The sequence below is a fragment of the Rhodnius prolixus genome, unplaced genomic scaffold (assembly GCF_049639745.1).
Source record: "Rhodnius prolixus isolate KJV_2025 unplaced genomic scaffold, Rpr scaffold_2, whole genome shotgun sequence".
NCBI lineage: Eukaryota > Metazoa > Arthropoda > Insecta > Hemiptera > Reduviidae > Rhodnius > Rhodnius prolixus.
This window is the reverse complement of record NW_027411592.1, coordinates 46,255,415-46,268,986: the sequence shown is the minus strand read 5'-3', so window position 1 is coordinate 46,268,986 and position 13,572 is coordinate 46,255,415. Positions and strand designations below refer to the sequence as shown.

General features: G+C 31.8%; 1 protein-coding gene across 2 annotated transcripts in view; it reads right to left on the bottom strand.

Annotated features, from left to right (window-relative positions):
- The window catches only part of LOC141449757 (discoidin domain-containing receptor 2-like), a 471,131-nt gene extending 459,808 nt beyond the window's left edge, over window positions 1-11,323 (bottom strand). The window contains exon 1 of one of the 2 annotated variants that reach the window (XM_074119492.1): window positions 10,974-11,323. The gene's annotated coding sequence lies outside the window, so the exon portion shown is untranslated. The remainder of the gene's footprint in view (window positions 1-10,973) is intronic. The other variant, XM_074119490.1, reaches the window with a different exon arrangement.
- Between the last annotated feature and the right edge of the window lie 2,249 nt (window positions 11,324-13,572).

Genomic DNA, 13,572 nt, shown 5'->3' with positions numbered 1-13,572 from the left:
TTAAACATCCCAAATCATAAAAAATATCTGATCCAAACCTCTGTATTATGTATTTCTCTTCTCGCTCTTAAGATTTCTCTTTTCATTTGACAACATTGATCGAAAGACCACAAAAGGCAATTAGGGCACCTGCCTATAGCCTAAAATGATGTTTCTGAACCAGACTTTACCTAATGCCCTTGTACACCATTAGTCCAAACCGTCCATCTGCATCCTAAACACCATTCTTCCACTAAATTCGTTCGCATCTAAGCTTTTTTCAATCAACCTTGGTATTCATGCTTACTTATAATTCTTTCTCTGATGAATTTAGAATTCGGAGATCGCACCAAGTTGGAGAAGAGACAGTTTTTTTTGTAGAGGATCCTCATTCTTGGATTTACTTGGTTGGCTCGTCGATTTGCCAATAAATTACCTAGATGATTCATCTGCTTGCAGGCCCGGACTTGGATGAAAAGGACCCTAGGCTAGCTATTCCATTTACGAGGCCCTTTCACCTCCCATTTTTAAGTTTGTAAATTACTTGAGAGATAATAAAATACATCGCTACTGTGATATATATAGGGTGTTGAGCCTAAGACTACGGTAACTTCAGGAGGCGATTCTGGGCATCATTTGCAACAAAAAATTCCATATAAACTATGGCTCGATTCGGCTCCGTTTTATAGATATTTTTAATTTTATGTTTTTTCAAGGTGTTACTACTTTTTAGCAAAAAGTTGTCTATATTTCTCAAACTATTAAAGCTACAGCTATTTTAATAAGCTCATTAGAAAGAAGGTTAAATTTACTTTTAAATAAGCTAATTTCTATTCCAAAATAATAACATTAAGTATTTTACTTTGTGGCCCAAACATAAGGAATAGCAAGTTTCTAATTTTTTCCAAAAACTTTGACTTCATTTTTCTCAAAAACATTTAATATGAAAAAACCGTGCACTATTCAGGAAAAACATCTACATACGATCACCTTTCGAACTATATACAATAATTGGGGTTATGTTTAAAATTGATGCAGAAATCTGTGATTAATTGCAAAAAGGTAGGCCTCAAAACAGTGTCGGCATTATGAAAGGAATTCACCTACCATAAGAATATAACTGATCAGAATCATCAAATCCAGTACGATTTATGGTACTTTGCTACTTGGAGATGGTAGGTGGACTTAGCATTGAGATCATTAATCCTCTTCGGATTTTCATTACCTATTGAGAAGCTTTAAACCCAGTAATTGCTATGTTTATATATCTGTAATCCTTGTCAATATTTGACCTGCGATCTCATAACTCTATTTCCAATTCCGGCCAATTCCCAACTTTGGGGCAGCAACACAGAAAGAAGCTTACTTACTAGGATTTACATGTATACACATTCATTTGACTATAGTTATTTATAAGAGTAGAGGAAGTATTCCAATTTAAAATAATTTCCGGCAAATATTTTTACAATAGAGCAATTATTCCCAACATGGTCTGTTGAACAGTATATATCGCATTTCCATTAATCGATATGAACAGCTAATCCTGTACTATAGCTCTCCTCTTATACAGTCCATTCCGAAATGGAAAGGAATAAGAGAGGATATACTCTGCACAATTTATATAACTGTTACTGGTTTGGCCCAGGGTTGAGAACAACAGCGAGGGTGGATGATTTTGAAAGCAGGTTATAACAAGCCTTTGTCCGCATAGCCAGGAGTTTGGTCGAAGCTTACAGGAAACAATTATAGCCATTTGATGTTGGGACTGATTCCCTTTGCTTCTTTGTAATTATTCCTGTTTTCCAACAATAAATTGTTATTGTTTCGTAATATTAAAGTAATGAACTTGAAGTTAATTAATTTAAAATATAATTTCTACTCTCGTGTACTCTCACTAAATTGGTGTCTGTGACATAATTTTACAGCAAAGTATGAGGTGATAAATGTAACCTAACTGACAATCAACTAATTCTAGTCAAAACTGTAATCAATGGACTTTTAAAAGAGTTATTAATTGGTTGACAAATGAGTTAATAATTGGTTGAGGTTAAAAGAACATTCAATTTACATGAATGTTTTTATCGCATTCTTGCAAATAAGTGAAACTTTAACTTCACTAGGAAATTTCATTGTGGAATTCTTTGATAAAGCTGAACCTATTAATAATGCAATCTAATACGAATGCATTAATAATATCTCAAAACGTTTTTATAGGAAATTAAAGAAATGAGAATATTAATAAGGAGAGAGACTTTGAAGATCTTGGGCGTTCTAAACAAAACACTGAAGTCAGAACATTGAGAAGACAAAGTTTTGTTCTTTAAGTATTGTTCATCCGTGACAACTAAAGAGTTTTCTACTGAGATTATCTGAGTTTCTTGTTCTGTTCGATAAATTTACTACAAACAAGGGAGTCTATATCTCGAGGGAGAGGAGAACTAACATTACGTGCAAGTAGAGGGTTGAGGAGCGACTGAAGCAGTGGTGCGGTAGGTAATCGAGCAACACGGTGAACTCGACGAAGGTATAGTTAAGGAGGAGTCAACAGTCTTCCCCTCTTTGTAATTTCACTTTGATTTCTTTTAATTATGCTTTTGTATTATTTTTTTGTGAGCTTCATTTTGAACACGTCAGATGCACGAACTGAGGGGAGAAGTCTATATTAAATAAATGAGGGAAATGAAATTTTGCATCAAGCTCCAGTGGAAATGTAATAATGAGGGATATGTAAGTGGGATGGAAGTCTCTTTTAGCTTCGCTTCCCGCTCGAATAAGTTCAGAAATATACGTTTTAAGATCCGGGAATATGAAAAAATTGTCTGTCTTTGAAGTACATTATATGTTATATAGATGGCGTTCTCCAAAACCACAGTAAGTTCAAATTCAATTGAGACTTGTTTTAAGCATCTCTAACCAATTCCTTTAATCTCACACAATGTTGCAAGGCTGCAGTTTTCTAAGTTTCCTCTAATTACCTGATATTACTTTTGAGGGATCGTACAGAGTGCCACACCGTCTTTAAAACGAACTGATAAATTTGGCGGCAGCAGCTGTGGCGAAAAAAGTACACACTGAGTGAGGTCAGTTGTTTTACAGAAGAATGAGCAACCAGAGATGTGTGCAACTTTGTTGTATTAAAAATTCACATAATGTGAACGAGTTTTCTGTTATTAATAGCTTCATTTTCACTTATCTAACGTATTGATAAAACCTGGTTATGGTAGCTAGACAACTTTGGAGAAAATATGTTGGTAATAAGCGGCATATTAAGGAATTTTGCAATTCCACATAATTTTCGGGGTTCGTATCTTGGTTAGAGCTTAAGAGTTTTGGTAGTCTATATATACTTAATATAGTTTTTAAACATTATTCGTAATCGTTTGACCTAATTTTAATTCAAAAGAGTAATAATTGAAAGATTGTTTATTGTGTATTTATGAATTCACAATTCTAAACTTTCTTTAAAGGCAGTGTAGTTAAAAACAAATTTAAATTTAAGTTGAAGTACGGCCCAACAGTTGAGTTGAATCAAGCAGGAATAACGCAACATCTTCCGCTTGCTGAGTACTCTCATCGAAAGAGGTGACTCATTTTCTATCCTAACATCCTGTTGTCTAATTAGTATTAAGGGAAAATAGAGAACTGACATTATTTTCTTAGTTAGTAATTAAATGGTTTTGTGGAATACAGATAATGCTTTTGGGAAATTTTGTATAAAAGATTTACTTCCTTGTTTCTTGTCAAAGTTTGTTGAAGATGTTAGATTTTGACAAGATTTAATGATTAAAAAAATAAATTTAGGGATATAGATGAACTAAAACTAAAGGTACGGACAACTAAAGACCATCTAAACTAAGCTCAACGAACTAACTCTCTACAAACTTTTTCTTAAACCCATCTGGACATACGGATCAGATCTATAGGGCTCAACTAAATCCTCCAATATCTCCTGCATCCGATCCGTTCAATCAAAAGGCCTTCGCCTTTATTGTTAGCGCTCCCTAACCTCACGCTTCTTAAAAGATCTAAATATCCCCTTTGTCACCGAATCTATCCATTCAAGATTCCTCTAATATCAACAGAAGCCTATCCCTACTATCCCAATATAACAGCTCGAACTCTTTCCTCCATAATCCATCCTGATAATCCAACATGACGTCTAAAACGACGGTCTCGTGATCTCCAAATCCTAGGAATTCTAAAAATTGAAATACCCAAGAGTGCCAGCAGTGGCTTATTTCTTATTTCATGTGACCCTATGGTTGCGTTATGAATCGGTCTATGTCCGACAGCTTTCGCGTCATGTAATTGTAATTGGTATCTATCTCACTTAGTCTGATGTATATAATGTATCATTCTAGAAATAAACAAAGATAAAAAAAGAGGATGTAGATGGCATTATTGTGTGGTGGTGAGATCTAAACGCCTAAAAATCTTCCTAAAAAGATATATCGTAAAAAATGAAACGAAAAAAACGTACCATAATCAAAGTCCCTTATTTTGGCCGTCCATAAACACAGATACTATTTTCAGATCTCTGAAAAGCTCCTGATGAAAAACAATGAAGTTAAATGTAAGAGATATTGATTTCTGTAACCATTTATTAGAGCTTCATGCAATTAATGAAATTTCATACATCAACGGTCGGTCTTTAATTGAATTTTTAGAAATAAACTATTATTTTAGAATACAAAAGAGAAGATAAAAAAAATAATTTGCTCAATTCAGTTTATTTAAATATTCATAATAGCGAATAGTAGGTTTAAAGTACTAGTAAATTCTACAATCGATTACTTGACTTTTTTCGTTTATAACGAGTTTATTTAATATTTAAATGTATCATTAAGAACCTATTTGAAAGACAATCCTTAAAAAATAAATAAACGAAAATAAAAAAGAAGGTTAATTTACGAAGAACACTTTAAGTTTACATCATTTAATCCAATATTTTGAAATTTATAGTTCGAAATTACATCAGATATTACATCAATAGTACAATTCTTTAATTTACACTGTCTTAATAAATAACTAAATTTTTACTTGATGAAATATTGTATTTGTATTTACTCTGTATTTATGTTTAAGTATAATTAAAAAGAAAAGAAGTAATTTTTCAATTCAATTCGATAAATCGTTTAAGAAAAAGAATTGAAGTTGCTTAGAGAATATTTGCTTTTTCTCTATTCAAGAGTGTTTCTTTTAACATCATGCTTTACGTAATGGATCTCAAAAAACGATAAATAGAATAAAAAAAATTTAAATGGGCTAATGTTGTTTCACTTAGATATTTAGAGCTAGAATATCATGATGTTATTGCAATGAATGATCAACAATTTTATTGCTGATAAGCATTTGATTATGGAAAAACATAAGTTAGGTTACAAGCCTTAAATTGTTTTCATTGATAGTTAAAATGTTAACCCTCAAACCACAAGATGAATTTTCCTGAGTTAAATGTTAACCCTCAAACTACAAGATGAATTTTCCTGACACGAACACTAAGGTAGGGTCGGATCCGACCCGATACTATATTTTCTTGCTTACAGTGAAAAACTCAAATATAACTCACAATAACACATTTATTTTTATATAAAATGTATAAATTTTTTAGTAAATTGTATAATTTTGTGGCACAATTAACTTAGAACAGACTAATAAGTGAAGTAATGAACTTGAAAAAGGAACCTTGTCTCAATAAAAACAGAACAGTTTACAAAAAGCTTGAATGAAAATTAAAGTAAAATATTTGTGTGGTAACAAAATTATCACATCGTTATGGATAAAAAAAATCATTTGATTGTTCGCCATTATCAGTGGGAACAAGTAGGACATATTTTCCAATCGTAAGGAGTAATTCCTCTGGAAAATGCTCGTTTTTCAGACTTTTTTCTACTAGAGGATGCGTCAAGGCAAACGCAAGGTTCTTGAGAAACGTCGAACGTGCATCTCCAGAGTAACTTTCTTCATTTTTGTTCCACTTGTACAGGACAAAACGTATAACGTTAATACCAAGGTCGGGTCGGATCCGACCTAGAATCTGACTTACTGAAACAAATACTAACTTAGAGAGCGGAGTGACACTTACCGAATCGGCGGAAACAGTGTGGTCTCTTCCTAAGGACTCACAGAAAGGGTATACCGAGTCTAGTCGCTAAGAGTTAATGGTGGAGGGAAAAATGGAAATATTTTTTCGCCTCGGGTCGGATCCGACCCGCATCTTGTGGTTTGAGGGTTAAGTAAATATTTTCTAAATACCTAACATAGACGAAATGATATCTTAATTGAATTTTTTGCCACGTAGAACGACTAGGTTCCCAATCCTTTGCAAGTTTATTCCACGAGTGTCAAACTTTTTTCCTATTTAAGGCAGCTAACTAATAATGCGATCAAAGCAAGAATTTGATGGGTACGGATTGGTACATAAATCTCTTAAGAATAGTGTCATTAATGGTATCAAAGGCAAGGATTATGCCATTGTTTGTTGAAGAGAAACTGATGCTGAAGAGAGAATTTAGGTGATGACTTCAATTAAATGTTTTGAATATGGTTTTATCAGTTTAAATAATATATTTACCTGTGATAAAATGTTCTTTAAACTCATTTTCAATTCGCTCGGTTTTAGTTTCTAAGGACTTAAGGAAAAAAGGTCACCAGCTGGTGAAGTTACTTCCAAAAGGACAGATACTCATTTTGATACTCTTTCTTTTATTTTTCTTTTGAATACATTAAAATAACATTACAGTTTTATTACTTTGATAAGTATATTTTCTGTTGCTAATAACCCTTTCGGCTAGGTGCACATCAGTTAGGAAATAATTACTTCTAAAGACAAAATGGCACCAATATATCTCTAAAGAATCTCTGAGCTATTTATAGATGCGATCCTCAAAGCTAAAATGGATTTTAGCGGTACTTTGCTAGGATCCCTTGGTTTCTTGGTTTTATATAATTTAATGAGTATACACTTCGTCGAATAGCTAATGCTCCTTACTTAGATTCTATCTCTATCTTGCACCGAGATCTCCCTGTTCCTCATGTTTCTGAAGCTGCAAGATCCCGCTGCGCTCCAAACTTTAAATTTCTGCAATTTGCCGTTTGTGAGGTTCGGTGGACAACACAGAGAGATTGTAATAATCACTTTTTCGGACAGAGTATCTCTGAGACCCTTAACTCTCAACTGGCATCGTTGGGTCGGTCAAATGTGACCCGCGCGCTTTTCTTTTGCGTGACATATTGTAGGAATTAACTTCAGACAACCCCCTCTTTTATGAATTCTTCCCTTTCAATCTCAGCAACAATCGATAATAAAATCAGTCGTCCTTGGGCAGTGCAAGAAAGTAAAATATAGGTTTTGGGTCTACTTTGACCCGACAATACCATTTACGTTATAACTTATTTCACTTAATAGTTTTTTATTTTTATGTTTTGGCGTTTGTTTTCTGTTCTATTTTTTAATATTATTCGCAAATTCGACCAGAATATATTTAGGAACCTTTTTACATTTTCCTAATATTGTGCATGTTCTCATTTTAAATTTAAATTTTTTCGCCATAATCGACGGTAAATAATATACTAAAACTGAAATAAAACGATTGTTTTTGGATGAGGAGGACGGTGACTTTAGTGACAGTGAAACAATAGTTGACAGTGATTTTAACGACGTTGAGATCAGTGGCGATGCACACGAAGCTTTGACTATAGAAGGTGACGATGAAAACTTAGCTTAAGATAATGAAGAAGCGAATGTTACAATCGAAAATAATACAAATTATGTGTGTGGAAAGAACCTGCTATAAGTGGTCCAAAATAGCGCTATTTACAAAACCAATACAAATAGACTATCTGCAGTGGAGTTAGAAAACGTGCAATAATAATAATTATAAATTCGTAATAACACTTTTAAAGGCCATTTATAGTAAACACGCATATTACTAATTACGAAAAGGCACCTGGATTCTGTGGGACCATGTCCTTCAAGTCTGAAACCGGTCCCAAGTAATTCTTAATTTATAATTAAGAAAAACTTTCCCTCTTTTAGGCTTAAAAATAGCGAATGAACAACTATTTTGCCTAAAAATCTATTAAGGTTTAAAAAAAAGAAAGTCCTTTGGCGTTTTGGAGCTGAAAATCTACAAAACAAAAACGGATTTTGCTCGAAACTCATTTTAGGAATCTCTAGCAGATTAAATTTGAGATTTCATTACTAAATCCTTTCCAATGGACGCAGTTACATTCTAGATTTCGTTCGTGCTTATTATGTACTTATTTATTTTCTTGCTTATTTATAATGTTATTATTACAAATCAATTCAACTTTTCGATAATTAAGTCGAGTTCAATGAAGGCCCCAAGGAGGTCGATATCAGCTGGCTACTGTTGCATTTTCTCATCCCATGAGGAGCCATTTACACCTCATTCGGTGATGAACAGTGTTGTCTATTAACGAGGGAACATTCACTAGTGCCGGCAGTTTAGTAAAGATAAAGAGATCTTGGCAGACCTTAAAGAAAATAAATAGCTGTATGGCACGCAAGGCAGTTGCGGTAAATTTCTTATAGAAACTACTAACTTTAACACATGATTAAATTATTTACTCCAAGCCCCGTCTTGACATCCGGTGGTCACAAAACAGCTTTCAGTGATCACAAACTCAAGTTAAATTTCTTATTATAATCAAATGTTAAGAATATTAATAATTTCTTTTTCTTTTTTTTAAACTTGGATGAATATTTTAGCGCTTTATTAGGTGGCTTTATTTTACCACTTTTTAAGTAAAATTGAACTTCTTAAAAATTTCATTTATTTCTCTCTGATTTTGAAATTAATGGAGTCCTAATTAATAAAACAAACAATAAACAAATTTGGATCTTATAAAATTAATTCGCTAAAAAATTACAACAGTTAAAGTTAGGTACAGTTTGACAAGTAAAGGTGCACTGAACAAACAAGAAATATTTTATTTATTTAATTAGTAATATTACCAACACGATTATGGAAATAGTCATAGAATCTAAAATACGACAATATAGTTTTTTAATTATTTATGTGCTAATTTCAAGTGCGAGTACTATATCGAGATTGAAAATGACACAATATTCGGAAAGTTATTTTATTTAAAGTCAGTCTATTCCCAATAACGCCATTGTTTCAGTTAAAAAATTATAAATCACAGATTTTAGTACGGTAGGAATAGTTTGTGTATTGTTAAACATAATAAATTGTTAAATATGAAACTAGAATGACTTCATGAATTTTATAGTATTATCTGTAAACCTTTGGTAGGTTGTGGGATGAAGACAAACTTCAAAAGAGATAGTAATAGTTATTTATTTAACAAGTGTGGAAAGTAGTACTTTTCCTCACGCGAGGCAGGGTTTGCACGCACGAGCGAGCGAAGCGATGCGAGTGCAAGTGCAAATTGCCGAGTGTGAGGAAAATACTTTACACTAGAGTTAAATATTATATTTTTTCTGCAACCATTTACCTATTAACTAATAAAATTAAAAATTTCATTTTTACAGTCTACAAAAAGTAATTTATTTATTATAAACATTTATTGTTATATTACAATTATTTACATTACTTACGTATTTACATTACTTATTACATTTTCTGCTGTTTCTTTTATTGATGGAGGAGTGTTTTCTAAACAGGAATCACTAGAATCCATTTTAAATTTCTATAAGGTAACACTATAACCTTTTTATCTGTTATAATTAAAAATATCTAATTATTTATTAAAGTATTATTTTTATTTCTATATTCCTTTCAAATTTTATTTCATTTTTTAATATTCGTTTTTTAATTATTTAAATAAAATAAATTTAAATAAGCTTATTAGAGTTTTACAGAAAATATTTATGTTAATAACAAAACTTCTTATATCAAGGAAGCACAATAAAGTTTTTCCACTCACTTGTGCGGAAAGTGACACTAATGGGAATTTCTCCCCACTAGTGTGGGAAGTTGGGCATTACACAGCTGATTTTAATTGAGTAATGAGAACTTCCCTACATGGTTGCAGAAAAAATAATTTTATTTACTAATTTTTTGAATATTTTTTTTTCAGAGAAAAGTCAGATTGAGATTTAATCTCAGTATTAGAATTTATTAAGGACATTACTTCTTTGTCGCGTCTTAGGTCCATAAGATGTCAATGTCATTAATGTATTAATAATGCTGTATCTTTAGTGACAACTGATGGGTTACTGATCAAGATTCATTTTAATGGAGTATAAGAATACAATATTTAAAGAAATAGATTTACTTTTTCTTGTTTAAAAGTAATATTAATTGCTTTAAATTTATTAATTATTATAATTACTTTATTAATTAACAAAAAGGAATGTAAATAAAATTTATCCAATTTTAAATACACCGAAATATCTAACATAGGCACCCAGGAAAAATAATTTTAACTGCCAGTTATATATAAATCTACATTGTTTTTGAAATTGTAATTGAAATTAATATTCCGGAGGAAATTATAATTCAAAATTTGATAAAGAAAAGATTCTATACGTTTATGTTATCTTATAAATAATTTTCAGGAATGAAGTACAAGCATTGAGATTTAATGCTTGATGTATAAGCATTCATCAAGTATAAGTCAGAGGATGACAAAATTTACAAACCGTAAAGATTAATATTCTGTAGCATTTAGATAAATAATAATTTAGGTAAAAAAGAAACAAAAAATCATCAAATTTCATCATTTTGAATGAACAGCTTACAGAAATTTAATTTTTTTTTTTTTATTTGAAATGATGTAATTATACAACGTGTAATAGAATATTATTTTTAAGTTAGAGGAACTATTAACTGGTTAACAGTTTTGGTAATCTGGAAATAAGCCGGTTGTTTTTATTCTAAAACCATAACACAGAGTATTTACACCAACAACTTTAGAAAAAAATATGTTTAATATGCAAACCCCTAAAAGAAAAAAAAAAAATATAACAAATTCAATGGAGTTAACGTTGTTAGGGTACTAACCTTGGTTTACTTGTTGAATGGACCTTGTTTGGGTCGCTGTGTTGCTGCTATGTTGTAGTGAACCGCCCTCTGACGGGCGGTCAAAATTAAAATGAGAAAATAATTTTAAATGTTCTCTGTTCTTTTTTTTAAATTATTAAAAAAAAAAAGAAATCAAAAATAGATTGAATAAAAAATTAAAACAGAAATTTAAAATAAAAGAGTTCAAATTTTTTGTTTTAACTAAAACGTTGGCGGACTTCACTTTAAGACCGACGTCTTTGAACAGTATCACCGAGTATAGAATAAGGGTAGTTTGTATGGAACTGTGTACATCCGAGGACGACGGCAATAGTACTGAGCACGCTAGACTGGCTTCGCTCTGAACATCGATTTTGAGTAGAGGGTTGGTTGACTTGGGGGTGGCTGAGGCTGGCAAGGGGAAGGTGGCACGTTTAGGGGGGGTGGCCCGTGTTTCTGTATCTCGCAAAACAGTCCGATATTTCTTTAATTGATGCTCCTGCAGGAAAAAAAATAGAATTTTAACTGAAATATACCAATATTCCATTAACGTATTGGAGGCAAACAAAAAATGTGCAGTACATACCAACATTCTATTAAATATTTCTATATTTTATAGATTATTTGATTTATTCCACAAAACTTCCCTTACTAGAAGGTGATGCTCAACATGAAAACTAAAAAATCGGTATTTATCATCACATAACTGTGATTCTATGATGATGTTGGTGAAGAAAAACAATTTTTCCCTTCAATTCTAAAGTTTTAAACTAAAATCGGTCAACCTGATAATCGATTTTATTTAACCACAATTATTTTGCTATTTTCATGTGAAAACTATTCAGGAGTGATTCAAACTATTGAGTTATGAGGAGGTAATAGATATATTTTAGGCTTCATGTTAAGATTTTTATTGAAATTTCTATTGATTAAATTTTTAATTCTGTTTTTCTTGGCTCTTAAATTTTGTTCCTTTACTTTACATAGTTCGTTTCGACCAACCTGGGCCATCTTTAAAGCTGTAAAATCACAGAAAAGAAAACGCGAAACATTTTAGGCAATTTATTTTTATAATAGGTTTTTTTGTAACTCAACTTGAACATGCGGTTGTTTCAGATTAATCACTTAATTAATTTATTAAATTAGCAACTACATTACACGCCTCCTCTCTAAATTACACCTAAAATTTCTCATTCCTCAGGTCTTTTTTTGCATTTCCAACGAGTTACACTCGCTGATTCTGGCTTTAGTTCCTTGTGCCACTTTCACATCTTCTCTTTGTTTTATTCGGTCAACTTGTTAAGGAGATTCAAAATTAACTGCTCCTACCTTTAGTTATTAATAGATATGCCGCCTCCACAGCTGATCACCCTCTATTTCCACCACAATGTACACTTAAAGAATGTTAACCATTTCTGCTGGTGGAAAATTTGAGGCCTACCGTTTCTCTGGTTATATTTTCATCATCTCCTGGACATTGTTTGGCTACTCTGCCAATTTCTCTTTGAAATCCAAGAATTGCGGGCACTTTGGTCAAAGCCAGCTCATAAAACTGCAGCTAGCTACCTTCACAAAGCCGGTCTTGAAAAGCTGTAGTTACAAATTGCAAACAAATACATCCTTAAGACCGTTTTCCAAATGTGCAATCGATTATACAATTGTGATTAGTTCAGGAGTGTCTCACCTGGAAATTAACGAATTCAAAATTAATCTCATCCCAAATCTTAATACTTTTTTTTGGGGGGGGGTTAATAAACACTTTATTTTTTATTAGCTTTTACCCGGGCGCCATGACTTCAATAAGCATCCAAGATGAATAAACCAAAAACGAGCTCGTTGAATTCACGTACTAGATAAAATTGAAATTTTAAACAAATCTGAAATTATGTATAATTTCATTAAAGCCAATACAGTCAATATAACCTCGCCTGTCCTATTGAAGAAAACAGTAAAACATTTACTTTAAAATAAAAAAGTAGCATCTGGGTCAATATGCTCTTGGAAAACGGCGTCCCCCCTCTACTTTACCATATGAAAAAATAATTTTTCAATTCAGTTTGTTGTACAAGTAGCTTGGTTTTCTTTTTATGATGAAGAGAGGAACTTGTACAGCTCCAAGAAAAAAAAAAGAAGATATTACATGAGCTGCAGACCTTCCAGGCTTCTGACGTATCTTAACTAAACAATAATTTCTTACCAATTTAATAACATTGAATCTAACTACGCATTTTTTTTTATTATTTGTTTCCTTAACAGATCTTTTGTAGCAATTGTATGGAGATTTAAGAATAGCTAATATTTTTTTTACTGTAAAATGAGTTTTTATTTTTTAGCAGTTTAAAGTTATGGATTTCATTTGTACAGTTTTCATTAACTTATTTCGTTTACAGAAATGCAAAGAAATGTTAAAAATATTAAATCTTCATTTGTTTTTTAATTTTTGAAAAAGCCGTTTTTGCTCATTTTCGGCAACTTTTTTCTCGAAACCTATTAGATCTGGGTTGTTGCAAAAAAAATTACAGTTATTAAGGAGGGTTTGCCCTATAATTTAAATAAAAATTGGGAAATTTATCTTTTATAGAAAACGAGAAAAAAATTG